At 43.9% G+C, this 15,256-nt stretch overlaps 1 protein-coding gene and 1 long non-coding RNA gene across 2 annotated transcripts in view; both read left to right on the top strand.

Annotated features, from left to right (window-relative positions):
- TNFAIP8L3 (TNF alpha induced protein 8 like 3) overlaps positions 1–15,256 on the top strand; it is a 73,885-nt gene that overhangs the window by 30,533 nt on the left and 28,096 nt on the right. The window lies entirely within an intron of this gene.
- On the top strand, positions 3,559–4,319 carry LOC109288608. Its single transcript, XR_002095193.1, has 2 exons — positions 3,559–3,655; positions 4,171–4,319. It is a non-coding gene; the product is annotated as an uncharacterized LOC109288608 (long non-coding RNA).

Below are 15,256 nucleotides of genomic sequence, written 5' to 3' on the forward strand. Positions count from 1 at the left end.
GGGAGGGGAGTACATAAATGAACTTATCAATATTAACAGGTAGCTACTATTAAATGTAGGTGACTATTTATTTCAAGTAAAATTGACAGTCAAAACCATCACACATTTAGAATACACTCAAGTTAAGCTGTGTGCGCTCATTGACCAAGGCCTCAGATTCAGTCCCCCTTCTCCCTCGTTTTGGTATAATATTCCAAAAGCTTTCTATACTACATGGGCTGAATCCTGCAAAGTGAAAAATATCTGCTGTTCTCCTTACAGGAGCAGCTGGAAGCTCCACCTGAGAGCAAAGTCCTATTACACTAGATGCTGGACAAATATAGCAAGAGTCTTTATCCCAAAAAGCTTACTATCCAGCCAAACAAGATATTGCTATTTTATTCTTTTTTCAACAGATGGCAAAATGAGGCACCAAGACATTAAACAATTAATCTAACATTACACTCAATACCTTTGGCAGAAGCAGGAACTAAATCCGAATCTCCCTTTAAGTGCTCTACCTTGTATCTTATCTAATTTGCTTCCATGTTGGACATCAGTTGAGATGGCACCAGGGTTCTTCTTGGCCAAAATTAGAGTAAGAGAATTATGCTGTCCATAAATTATGAAGCAAAAATCAGCTCAATGAAAGCAAAAAGCTGACTGAAGCTTCATGGTTGAAAAACAAGGTGGATGCACTGTTGAGGCAGACAGAGCACACCTGGTGTCCGAGCAGGAGCACAGTACCCCAAAGCTCTTCTCAGGGCTTTGTGGTTCCTTCCCCATGCTGGTGCTGCTGGTCCTGCCTCCCATCTTCCTATAACACTACTGTGTGGCACATAGCCAGCAGTCCTTTGAAGGTCCATTCTGGGTTGGGGGAGGGGATGCTGGTGGAAGTAAAGCTGGGGGATTGAATTAGGTAACAGCATGGTGTGTGGTGCTGCTGGGAGTACCAAAGTGTGGAGGTGAGTAGGGACCCCTGGGATGGAGGCAGCATGGTGTAAAACCATTGCTGCAGTCAAATTGGACTACTAATCCAAGAAAATGTTTTTATTGATAATTTCCAAACTTTTTTACTATGGTTTGAACTTGGCCATTGTCCAGGATCTAACAGAAGGGTTATATTTAGGGGTGCACCAATAAAGATTTTCTTTACCAACACTGATAACTGATTATTCATCAGGCATGTCAGCCAAGACCAATCTGATAACCAATTTACAGGAGCACAGCCAGGCAGTGTAGACAGCAGTTCCCTGCAGGTAAGTCTGTGGAGGGGAAGGGAAGGTATGGGGGGGGGCAGATCTAGGCCCCCCGACAGTGAGGGAGGGAGTGGGGCTAGGGGCGCTGCCCAGCTGAGGCAGCAAATGGCACCCCAGGGCCAGGACAGGGAGTGGGATAGAGCTGTAGGTGGCTCATCCAATGGATCAGCGTTCCAGTGCTTAAAAATGGCAGCAGGAGTTAAAAATGGCAGCTCAAATGAGCTTTAGTTCAAGTGCTACCGCCATCATTTTTAAGCGCAGGGACACTTTTAGGGCAAGGGTGGAGGCAGGCTGCCTGCTGTGGGCTTGGGGCTATCCACCCTGCTGCCTTTGCCCTGAGAGCAGCATGCTGGCTGCACATCCCTTGCCTGCCTGACAGCGGGAGGCACAACTCACCACTGCCAGCTGGGCAGGGGCCATGCAACCAGCATTCAGCTCCTGGGGCAAAGGCAGCAGGGCAGAGCGCCCTGAGCCCAGTGGGCAGCCACCTCCCCCCCCCATGCACAAATCTGGGGGACATGCTCCCTCCATGCCTCCCCCAGGGATGGTACAGTGGCGGGGAGCCACCTCCCATCCTCAGTCCCTCCTAGATGAGCTGCCTGTGGCTGTCCCACTCCCTGCCCCAGCCCCATGGTCCCATTCACCACCCTAGCTAGGCAGCACCCCTGGCCCTAGCTCCACTCCCTCAACGTGGGAACCTCAATGTACCTGCCCACCCCCCCATTGCCCCTTCCCCTCCACAGACTTACCTACAGGGTGCTACCCTCCATGCTGCCCGACTGCATTCCTGGTCATGTGCATGCTGCATCTGTGCACATGCACATGGCATCTGGGAGCCCTGGCCAGAAGGCATACTGTATGCATCAGTGACATTATCAACTACACCAGCCAAAAAAAAAAAAGCCGAGAATGTTAATTTTCCTTTTACTGGTGCTGATCCCATATGGCACTGAAATCTTAGTGCACCACTAGTTACATTTTCATTATGTAAAACATATATCAGTAAAAAAAGTTTGGCTGTCATTTAAACGCTTTTGGTAGTCAGTAAAAGCTTTGCAGGTTATCATTAAAAAAAAATCCACAAAACACTTGTCTTGTGTTGGCAACTGACCTTATTCCTATGATTTCTCTCTTTTTTTCTTGAGAAACTAAAATATTCATTTGATTCTGCCTGCCCATTCCCAATCTTTGTTTTCATAAAAAATCTGTAGTCTTAAAACATACCAGTCCTTCTTGTACAGCATTGTTTTCCAGATCTCTGTACATACTATATTCATTCATTCATCCATCAAGGGTCATTAGACACAACAGGTGATATCGTCAAAAGAGGGCTTTGAATGTATCTTATTGGAAAGTCTTAAGGCAACTCCTGACTTTTCCCTATGGGTTTTCCATTTTAGCCATCTCTGCTCAGATCCCAAGGGGACCAAAACATACAGTGGAAGACTGTGGCAAGTGAAAGGAATATTGTCACTGTCTGCCACTTACGGGAGTTTGTCTCAGCTGGGAGAGGGCATGGGGTGCCACTGAAAAAGCAATAAGCATTTTTTGTGAAAGAAGCAGTTTGAAAATGAACAGATACAATATTCTTTTAAGGATGCCTGCTCTACCAAGAACTTTTCTGGCTACAACTACCCCAGAGAGATAATACAACATATAATATGGTATATGTCGATATGGATATCTGCATGGGGTTGAGGCAGAGAAGCATGTGTTCCCTTCCCAAATCAGATTTGGCTTGCTTTTAGGGTTTGGCTTTGTGGTTTTTTTAAAGACAGGAATCAGTTCCTGGAGAGTACCATTTTAAGGACATCAATATCTAATGTATTTTTAAAAGCAAAAAAACTGGACAGCGATGACAGACAGTTCTTATTCCACATACTTAAATCAACTAAGAAACTCAATTCTGCAGTACATTTAAAAGTTGGGAGGATTTTCATAACATCTACTTGAGGGGGAAGGAAATCTGTATGCATACTGAATATCCATTTTGTTTTCATTTACCAGATAAGGATACTGTAAAAGAATATGCACTTAAACTGAGGAATTTACTAGATCAGTAGTGTTTCCTGAATAGAGATAGTCAGAGACTATCTTCAGGAAAAGCTGGAAATTCTGCATTAACACTGGTGCCTTGATTCTGTATTTAGTAAGTCTGCCTTTCTCCTGTGAGTTATTAGTAATTCACATATCAATGTACAGAGTGAATGTGGTTGATCAAACTGGATATTTTGCACTCATACAAGTATGTTTGTATACTGCAAACTTTTATAATATGCCATCTCAGTTTCTTAAAAATATTTATATATCCACAGGGGCAGATCCAGAGGAGGTGCAGTGGCATGGATCCACCCCCCTTTCAGTCGGTGACACAGCGGGACCAGCAGCCAGGGACTTTTTTAAAGTCCCCAAATCGGGTAAGAATTCCCACCCCCCTTCCACTTCATGCTCAGCAGCATCTCCCCTCATCCCCTTCCCACTCCACCACTTTCCTTGCCCACAGCTGCCACTGTCTCCAGCTGCCCCAGGGGCAAGGGCTGGGGAGGCTATAGAGCCACTCATGCCCACTCCAGCCATGCTCCATGGGGAGCTGGGCTCAGCCGGAGACAGCGGCAGCAGCGGGCAGGTTCCTCTTTCCTGCCAGCCCAGGACTAGGCACAGGGGAAGGGAACCTGTCCGCTGCTGTCTCTGGCCAAGCATGGTTCCATATGCAGCCTGGCTGGAACAGGGCAGGAGCAGCTCTGGAGCTTCACCCCTACCCCTAGTCCCCAGGTCAGCTGGGGACAGCAGCAGGCAGGGGAGGGAGATGAAGGTGGGGGGACAGTGAGGGGATGTGCCGCTGAGCACAGAGGGGAAGGAAGAGGGGAGGGAAGGGAAGATTCTTACCTGATTGAAGGACTTCAAAAAAAGACCCTGACTGCTGTTCCCACAGCAAAATCTGTCTGCCCCAGTGTGGGGTGAGGAGAAGCTGGGAACAGGGGGTACAGCCACCCCTACAGCACCAGTCAGTGATCCTCCATCTCCCTTTACAAAATCCTGGATCCACTCAAGTATATCCATTACATAAACACAATTTCATAATCAATGACCACTTCATTTCATTTTACTACTGCTTGTTTGGAATAGATCTTTAACCTTTCTGATGTCACAATTTGAGCTGGGGCAGACAGCTCCAGAAAAGTTTTTGCAGTTCCCCTTCTGAATCGCAGCCATGGGTCCAAGCAAAGGGATCATGAAAGGCTCTTTCCACGACTTCAGGTCCACTTAGCTGTCAAGGATTCACATTGGGCTTAAGCAATAAAAGGCTTTGTATGGATCATCTGTACAAGTTTCAGAGCAAATAATTTTTGTTAAATCATGAAAATCTTAAGCTTAGGCCTATAGTTACTTCACATGTCATCTCTGTTAATATTCAGTGTCATACAGAAGTTTTCTGGCCTCTTAGAGAGCAGAGGAACCATAGCACTGTATCAATTTGTGTAGTTAGAAAGATGCATTAAGGACTTGCTCTTCGTAAATAGTTTTTTTAGTGGGTGTAATGTGTTGTTGACCTTTGACCAGCATCATGTGAGTGTGTAAAGGCAGGTGGTTCTTGTTGTGAATCTGCAAACATGATGCATTGCTTCACCACGGGAGTTTAATTTTCTGTGATACAATACAAGTTTCTGATTTTGAGGAATGTTGTCTGAGATATCAGTTAGGCCAACCCAAGCCAGACAGCATGGTACTCGTATCTTCTTTAAATTAACTTGTATTTTGTTTAATACAGAGATAAGTTGTAGTAGTGAAACATTTGCCCCACTTCTTTCTAGGAATAATTACTAAACACCTCTTCTCTTACTGGTTGCTAGGCTCAATTATTAAAAACATCCAATTTGCAGTCCCTGAATTCAGTTGGAGTAGTCACAGCTTCTACCCACCTATATACAATACAGAGGAATTATAGAAGTGTTCTGTATTCTGCCACTCATCACACATAATAGCACTGTGATACCCCATTCAGAGTCCTCAGTTTTATACATGCATAGCAATGCCTGCCTCTCCAGTATCCCCTCCATGAACACACAGAGGAGTAGTGTGCACAGAAAGCTACTTCAGTCTGTATAGTAAGGGGATTGAACCAGATATGGAGCATCAAAACACATTTGACCCTGCAGGCTGAATAAATGACCGAGTCAGTGGGCTGGATTGCTCCTGCAAACTAGCCAGAATGGGCACCACATGCAGCACCCAGGGCCAATCCAGCACACAGCATGTGGATCCACCCAGAGACAAATGGGCAGGCTGGTTGATAGGGCTCCATATCCCAGCCTGTAGGCCATATCTTTGACACCTCTAGACTAGATGACACCTGAGGTCTCTTCTGACCCTATAATTCTATAGAAAGCTTCAATGAAAGCAGGAAGGTATTTTGCTGTGGAGGTATCAGATCTTGAACATGTGACCATACATGAAAAACCAGTGGAATGGTCCAGGGATGAGGGGAGAGGCAGCGCATGAAAACCTATGGAGGATGGCCATCAGCTTGGAGCAGCATGCAGATTTAGAGCAAAGGAAACAAACAATGGCCACTACCGCAGCACATACAGGCTGTAATGGGAATCAGGAAAGGCTTGCAGGGGATAGCGGGAATCAGGAAAAGCTTAGGCAAACTTTCCTGCAGAACTCTAAGCCTTCTGTGGTGTCGTTTTTTAGCTCTGAAACTTGAGGGAAATTCCTGTGGAATATGTACCCCAACAAAATGGAAACAGACGCTTAAACCCAACAACATTTCACTTCTGATCTCGCAAAAAAACCTACTAACAAAAAAGTCAGCAACAGACAGAGCACAAAACAAGCTCCTATTTCAGTCAGTGACTGAAATAAGCTTCTGCTGTGCTATTTCTGTCTTCCTTGGGCCAGACTCATTTCCATCCTTGTAAATCATTTTTCCATGTAACAATCTGGTTTCATTTTGCTGGCCTTGCTATAAGAGAAATCTCTATTTAAACCTTGTAAATGTCTCTTGGAAACCAGATTAATACCAGTGAAGTAGCCAATAAATAAAATAAGCTTAGTAAATGGGAACTACCAAGTATTCCCTCCAGCATGCTGGAAAGAAGCAATAGCACTGGTTGGTTCCCCCTTAGCACCTCCTTAGATTCCCCAACACTGGAAAGAGAGAAAGACTGTGCGCCAGATGAAGGAAAGCGCCTCAGTTTGTAGCTGCAGCTGTTCTATTCCTTTTGTGTAGAACAATGAAACGTCCTCACTTTTACTGCAGTCCTATGAGGAAAAGCTGATCCTTTAAATGACATGCATCTGTCAGTAATCTAGTCTCTTATTCCACCTACCCCACAACAGCTAGTTTCAGGGCTAGGTTCTACTTGTACACCAACACATATCCAAGCATTCACATCAATGATCCTCTCCAAATGTAAACCATTCCATGATTCCATTCCATTCCCGTTTCTCTTTTGGGGTTTTTTGTTGTTCTCCCGCCCTGGCAGGGGGGTCGGGCTAGAAGATCTACTAGGTCCCTTCCGACCCTTAATCTATGAATCTATGAATCTATGATCACACACATTAAGCTTAGATCAGTAACATTTTCTGTAATGTTATGCCAAGGATAACAGAACTGAGAGCAATTAGAAAAGGGTGAAAGTCATCCCTGTGCAGAGGACCAATACAAAGCCCTCTCTTCAAGCAACACTACAGAAGTCTTGTAGTACTACCCTCTGTACAGGTCTGAATCTCACCCAATGTTTGTAAAAAGGATGGGGCTGGACTTGGGCGAGCTTTGTTTCATTTTGTTTTGCTTAAATTCTTAGGGGTAGAATGAAGACGGGTTAAGGTCCTGGAATTGCATGCCTATTTTAAATATTCTGGGAGTTACTGAAGACGAGGAATTTGTTTGTTTTAAACAAGTTTCTGGAACATTTTCGTTATCAGAGAAACAAAAAGCACATATTAACTAAAGTACTGATTTAGTTTACCAAGATGATATTATCTAATCCTGTATCAGAATTCATCTTTACTTAAAAAAAAAGCTGAATTTAAACACCTACACAAAATGTATGAATAAAACGGAGGAAAAAAATCCTCACAGGCCAAATACCAATTTGAAAATTCTTACCCCTCAAACAATATGATAAGATACAGAAGAGAAGTGCAAGGCCCTTGTTGGGAGAAAGCTGATACATTTTTCACTTCAATCTTAAAAACTATGTAAGCTGAGAGAACACAGGATACAAAGACGACTTAAAGTTAATGCCAGTCTGAACTACAGGAAAATCATTCTTGTCTGGCTTCTTTAGGCATAATTTGAAGTCATCCCACACTCGAGCCATAAATAGTTTCTTTCAAAGCACCATATTCTATCAATGTGTAAACCAATCTTGCAGAGTTGGTAGCACATATTAGGGCAATAATAATATCGTAATTTAGAATTATTTTGTATCTCGCTTAAGTAATAAAAGACTTTAGAGTAAATACGAGGCCAAGAAAAGGATTATGATGGACCTTCTCATGCTGCACAATTGAAATTAGTAGGGAGAGCTACATAAAAAGGGTGGCAAGATTAGAGCTGTTTAAGAGTCAGAGTTTTTGTTCTGCAGGAAAATCCAAAGTGTTATTTTATTCCATCTTAGAATGAAGAAATAGAATTAAGTTTCCCATGGAAAGGAAAAACCTCCTTCACCAAAATTATTTTGAAATAATCAAACTGGTTTTAGTCATAGGCGATGCATAGCAGGGGCACATCCCCCCCGCCACGAGAGCTCTGGTGCACCCCCTGTCAGCAAGCGCTCCGGCTGGTAGGGGGGCACGGAGAGCGCTCGTGCCCTCCCTGAATTTGGCTCAGCCAGTAGCACATTGATGGCAGAAGCGACCAGCAGGGGGCTGGGGGCAGCGATTTGTTGCTGAGTATGCCAGCAGAACGGCTGGCACTTCTACATGCGGCATGGCGGCAGTGGAAGTGCCGGCACGCTCAGCGACCGACTGCTGGGGACCCCCTGGTCGTGCCCCACTGGTGCCCCCCCCCCAGACTCAGGAGGCACCAGTTGCCCATGGTTTTATTCCACCCAAAAAATTTCAGAAGGAAAACTGTGCCTGGGACCCCATGCTCGGAGGCTTCCATCTTAGGCTAGTGGACTAAGACCAGTGACCTTGCAACTGGGGAAAGCTTCCTGCCCTATGACAAGAGCCCTGGAAAACCTGGGGTCTCCAAGCCCCATGGTTATATAGCCCTGCCATGTGAATTACTTCATCCATATGGCAGGGCTATATAAGCCACAGACCCAGGAAGCCAAGCTTGCCACACAAGTTGTCAGGAAGTTCACTGAAATGCATGGAGGTTTCCATAATACTTTTTAGTTTCAATGAAGCAAAAATTGTTTAGTAAGAAAATTCTCAACCAACTTTAGGCAAATAGTAATGCCAAATGGTGAATTTGTGTCACCTAAGATTTAATTTGTAGATATGACCAAAATATATATTCTTAGTATTGTAAGAAAATCCGTGCATGTCTGAAGTGGCAATTTGCTCTTCTTTACTTCATTTTAAAATGAAGGGCTGGGACTGGTCCCTCAATTGGTGCATATCAGTACAGCCTAACTCACTCTAGTTCTGCTGGATCCGTTTGCATCAACTGCTGATCTGGCTGCATTGTTCCCAAAAGATTAAAAGCTAGGTCTTAGCTAAGATTACATGGCAAGGGAGATGGGGAATGCCTGAAATTTCATTGGGATGTTCTCATTACATTTATGGAGTGTCTGGAAGAGTGATACCCAGACTCCTCTTTGAGACCATTGGGTGCTGCTGTGGTAGACATACTATTTAACAATTTTGTAATAAAATGGTTACCATAACGCAGACAAATTTTGGAAGAGATTAATACAAAATTCTGGTATTTTTTCTATATATTCGCATGAAATTCAGATCATTTGATTCACTCAAGTAGCATTATGCTAGGCAAGAGGGCTTTTCATATGTGTAAGTTGAGCAAGATTTGACTCTGGTGCCTGTAGTTATTAAAGAAGAGTGGTTTGATTAATTTCAACTTGCTTTCAGTTTTAAAAAGGAACAAATACTGCTGGGGGGTGGGGGAATCAATGAGGTGCCAGAGCTGGCAACTCCAGGTCTCCTGAGTTGCCAGCTATTCTAGTCAGGGTACCACTGAAAAGCCTGGCTGAGAGCTATTTTCTAGCAGTTGTGAAGCAAATGGCTGCTCCTTCATTTTCTCCCCCAACAGTGGGTTTGCACAGGAGTATCAGAGCAGAACAGGTTCCTTATCCTAAAGGTAAGAAAGCATGTATTTAAAAAAATGCAGGTGTCCCCACCTCTCTTCTTAACCATTAGCTCTTCGCTAACAGTCAGAACACTTCATAAACAATAATCTGTAATTGCTTGTCTCGCCACTTCCCCTGTTTGGTTCACACATGCCAATTAAAAACGGGGAAAACAGCCTAGTCCATTTCATTTTGTGGATCTTGTACATTAGCACAATCCTACAGTGTTGCAGATTTCACCAGGGAATCAAAGCACGTTTTTACACTGACTTCTTAGGTTTCTCTGCACACATTTCTCTTACCATGACATTTTTTCACTAAGCACCTCTGCCTTCCCCACCCAAATGTAAACATTAAGCCTGAAACATATAGCCTAACAGTGGCTAGACTATAACTCAGGAAAGAAGAAAATACAGTAAAATGTAGCAGGGATAGATGCTTTGGAAATTCTTGTAATTAAAAAAAAAAACCTGCTTTTTTTAAAGTCCCCATGCTGTGTTGCCAATATGCTCCATGCAAGAGAAAACAATCATGAAGGGAGAGGCCACAGTTCTGAATTTCTCCCTTGCTTCCTTGTCATTCAAGGGTGAATGCTGCAACTGTAGATCAGGGGCCCCTCGTTGCTTACTGCGATGCTGTGATGTTGATCTCCCCTTCCATGTGGTGGCTTTGAGAGGTTACCTGCAGCTTTCATCAGCATATCACACCTCAGAGTTTCTAGTCCTAATCCCAGCTCTGCTGGGGCAGGAAACTGCAAGAGAACTCAAAGAAAAGCCAGCCAAACAGCACAGGAGCCTGAACAGCAACCAGCACCAACCACACTGCTTGGTCAGGACAAAGCTACAAAAACAACATGTGCCAGGCCCAGATATGCAGCAAATGTAAAGCAGGGCTCAGCAACACAGCTAGGCTGAGACAACAGTAAAAGGGGGGATTTGGGCCTGTCCTGCACCAGGGCCTGAACATACAACAAAAGAGCACCAGGCGTATTTGGCTGCAGCCTGGACATTTGGTCTCAGCTACACTGTTAATGCTGAGACCTAACAGCTACGAAACTTCAAAAAAAGGGGCCAGGCCTATCTTGGCTTGGACCTGAACTACAGCTAGCACCCAATCACACTGCTTGGTTGGGACATAAACTGTAAAAGGGACAAAAGGAGGCCCAGACCTATTCTGTTGGGCCTGGACTGGGTGGCAAAAGGCCAGCTAGACCTATGCTGCACTGAGGCCTGGATACACAACAAGAAGTGCCAGGGCTCTGCTCAAATCTGCCAGCCAAACATATGGCTGGGGTTCAGCCCCATGAGTGGACTGAAATGCAAGAGCTGTGAAATAGCAGAGAGGACCTAGGCTTATGGCTGCAGCCTGGATATCCAGTCTCAGCTATACCACCATGCTTAGACACTGCAATCCCCAACACGGGGGGGCAATAACTGCTGGGGCCTTGTTCCTAGTCAGTCTGTACATTCATGACATCATCCCACTCAAGGCCTGTGTGGCCAAAACTGCCAGCAAGACATACAGCTAGGGTTCAGCAACACAGCTCTGCTGAACCCAAAAGTTACAATAACTAAAACATGCCAGGCTCTCAGTCTTGGCCTAGAGCATGCCAGCAAGACTGCCAGGCTCCAACCTTGGCTAGTTTGCTCCAGGGATTGATACCCCCCGCATTGCTTCATCCCACTCAAAATCCAGAAAACACAAAAAGAGGGAAGAAGAAGGAGAGAACAGGGGTCTCAAGCCCTGAAACAGACTCTCTCCCTCTGTGCTTGAGGCTTTCCCATTGCATAGCTTTTGTTTGCCTCTCCAGTAAAGAGGGGAGACCACCCCCCACACTGAGAGCAGATTTGCTGGTTCCCAGTTCAGCAGTGCAGCTCTCAGCAGCCCCAGAAGAAAAGAGCCCCCAGCCCAGGTGGTCTGAACTTTAAATAACTTTTCTGATGTCATTACGGGGTCTCAATCAAGAAACAGCATCATTTGAACACTGCTAATGCAGACCAAACAATTCAAAAGTGGTCAGTGCTCCTGGCTTTGCTCTAGACTGGTTTTGCAGGTTCTTTTAAGGAATCTTAAGACAATGGTCTGGACACAATGAGGGGAGAGGGAAGTGGTCCTCTTCCAGTCCCAAAACCCCTCAGAATATACAACAAGCAAAAGCACACGCTTTGCCCCACACAACCCCCCAAGTGTGTGCGAGTGTTACAGATTTCTTACAGTAGGCTAAATAACAGAGACACCAGTTTATGCAGTTTCCGTATTTTGTCTGAAACAAGCCAAGGTGGCAACAGATTAGGAACCAATTCCTTCTCTTGAGCACTGGATTTATGGTAGTAGTTTTGCTGACAAATCTGATGTTGCTCTGGTTTAACAGGTATAATCCAAATAGTGGCAAAGTACATTTCTCCACTGGTTCTCCTCACCAAATAACCATGTTCTCAACCTCTAGGAGTGAGAAAATAGCTCTTTCTACCCTTTGCCACAAAGAGTTCCAGTTGCAAAGGTGCATATTGTCCATTGGAAATGAGACAAAAGCTTAGTAACTGCATGACTACTAGTGCACTGAGGGGATTTCTAAGGGCCATCCACAACAGGAGATGAGAAATGAATTGCCAGAGTTATTTTGGCAGGAGCACAGGCTGTGTGTTCCACTTTAAGTTCCCTTACCTACATGTATACATGAAAGTAAACTGGAGTATTCAGAGAGAGGAATGTACAAACAGGAAATGCCTCTTCAATTAGCAACATCAAGTGCCTATAGAACAACAAGTCACTTGACCAGTCTCTGACTACTAGTTCTTATTGCTCAACTTGACCAGTCACTTGATCAGTCTCTGATTACTAGTTCTTATTGCTCAACTTTCCCCACTCAAGAAAATACAGCCCAAGTAGGATTCTTCTGTGGGTTTTCCAGTTGTCATGAGGAGTAACTATGTGGTTAGAGTTCTACAAACAACCAGGAGAATAAATGCAAGCAACATTTCACTATCAGTGAGATAATCAGAGTTACAGCTTAAACATCCTTACTATTCTAATTAGATAAGGAAACATTTTCTGCATTAGTTTTCTTAATAAGAGGAAACTAATTGCATTTGCATTTCCTGAAGAGCTATGCAGAAATATACAATATAAAATACTGTTAGCTGATCACAATTAACCACCATGCACCTGATCTGCATGATGAAAAATAAACAAGCAATGACTTGAAACGAGAGAACAATGACATAGAAAAAGAGATTCTAGAGGGTTTATAAAGCACAAGAGGAGAGCTCAACAGGTGTTGACAGATGTGCAGGCCCCTGCTGTAACTCATAGCACATTACAAAGAGTGCCAGGAGTTAGAGTGTCTCCCAACCCAGAAGAGGTTTGCCTGTTGGGTCCGGGCAGGGAGCTCCATTTTGGAGCTGATGGAGCCAGAGGATCCTGCCTGCAGCCTCTTCCCCCAACTGTACCCAGCTCCAGTTCTGTCTGCAGAAAGAGAGGGGTTAGAATGGAGGGGAAGGGAATGCAGGCTGACCTGAGCTGGAGGCTGGGCAAGTAGATTGGAGCCCCCCTGCCTCATGCCACCCCCTCCAGCTCAGGCCAGGCAAACTCCAGCATGCAGCTTCCTCCCCCACCCTTCCTGTAGACAGCATCAGGAGCAGGGTTGGGCTGATTCAAGTTCCCCAAGGAGCTCCAAGGTGGAGTGCCTTCATCTGACCTCTCATTTGATAAGGATGAATTTGTCACATGATTGGCCACACATTTGATGCATGTGACAGCACAGCTGTAGAGCAATTTCAGGGGTCAAGTCAACAAATCTCACGTCTGCGTGTGCCCAATAAGATGATCTAACTGTTATTACAGTTTATCATCACGAAATGCATAGGTACTTCCTTATCTCCATCTACTCAACTGTGTCTTTTGCTTTTCCTAAAGCCAGTTTTCTGCCTGCTCCTTTAGTGGCCTAGACCTTCTGCCAGTTCATTTTTGAAGCTGACCTAGGATTTTGATTTTAAAAGGTCATTCATAACACAAAGAGTGTAACATTAGTGATTTACATTCCATTGTCCCAAACAAGTCATAGCATCATCTTATAATGGAAACAAAGAGTAGGATAGGGACACAAGCAGACACAATAAAACATCAGACAACTCTGCTGGAGAATTCATTGTAATGAAACATAAGCCGAAGAAAAGAGCAATTAGGCAAATCAGTCCCTCTTTACACTAGCTAATCCAGTCACCAGCCTTGAAGATTACAACTTGAATACCACAGGGACATCCTTTCTGAATTCATTTTAGGCTGTGTCCCCTGTGCTGTGCAGGCTTATCCTCTGATAGCTTATGAGAAATTGGAAAAATAATGCCAGACATCATACTCAGAGACAACAGTCTGAGAAACATGTCACATTATGCAATATGAATCGGTTAAAATGTATATTAGATTGGGACAGTCTCCTTAAATAGAAAGCTCCCTCTAAAAGGGAAAGGAAGGAGCATCTGGTAAATACTAATTCACCCTTGACTGAGAAACTGTTCGGAAGAGACCTAAAGGCAGTTTGGAAAGATAGGAAGGAGAAGCATCTTCTTTATCATACATAACATCAGCATCTTCTGGAGTCAGATTCTGTCACCTTTGTGAACACTGAAACACCTTCCTCTATGAAACACTGCAGTAAATTAAGACTTGCATTACATTGCACTGGGGTTGGCTCATGACCCAAATCCCTTTACTCTGTATATACATTTTAGAATCTATAGATACAAGTGGTTGTGAAGGGAATACTAGTTCTAGGTGATGCAATGAACCTTGCAAAGAAAATAAGAGGCAAAATGTTTCTCCCTAAGCATTTTACTCCTAGCATCTGCTCAAAGAAACTAATGTGTTCACAGTAAGAAAGGTTTATTATAGAATTACTGCAAGGAGTTGTTTTAGTACAGCTGAGAGAGCAAATAATTAAAAACCCACACCTGTAAATTCACCATTTCATTAATTATTAGCAAAGAAATTAAAATTAAGCATCACAATTATGACTAAGTTATAGCTGCAGGTGTATCTAATGTTTCCAAATTCAAACCAATTTATTTGGTAAAGATAGGTGAATAAATGCTAGGAGAATTTGCCTGAGCCTTGTCCATTCCACCACTAATAAGACTTCTTAGTTCATCTGGCACTGGCATACACAAAGCATAATTCTTACAGCTACCTGGATTAAAAAGAAAAAAGAAGGGGGAGCGGAAAAAAACTGCTGTTCTGAATCACTGTTTACAGAATTGTGTTTCTAGCATCAGTGTTGCCAGTTACTGAAAAAGCTGGCAGATGATCATAACAGATTAACTTAAAAGTGATTTATGTTCTGTGCATAAGTTTCTGAAGTCCTGATAAGCAAAAACTGCTCTTCTGCATTGTCTCCTAACCTGCTCTGTGTTTGGATGTTGGACCAAAACTTAGCAAACAATAGCTCGCTTATTATCCATTTGACCTCAGTCTCCCTTCAGCAACTTTGGAGAAGGATGAGACATGCCATCTGATTTTCAAGCATTCTCTGACATGCAAAAGAAAGCGTGGTTTTTGGCCTCCTTTAGTCCCATGTCTTTGTGGGATGGGTCCTCTTCACGAGTCATTTCTTTGTGCATTACAGTCAAATAAGTGTCATCTGTTCTAATGTTATCTGTTAGCTCTGTGGGATAGGCTGCTGTTAATGAGTGCACATAATAGTGAGAAGCCAGTCTCAGAAGCTCATTGCTGCAAGAAGCATAGCTATTGATATGC

This window comes from Gavialis gangeticus, unplaced genomic scaffold, assembly GCF_001723915.1.
Source record: "Gavialis gangeticus isolate Ggan-Ray unplaced genomic scaffold, GavGan_comp1, whole genome shotgun sequence".
Classification (NCBI taxonomy): domain Eukaryota; kingdom Metazoa; phylum Chordata; order Crocodylia; family Gavialidae; genus Gavialis; species Gavialis gangeticus.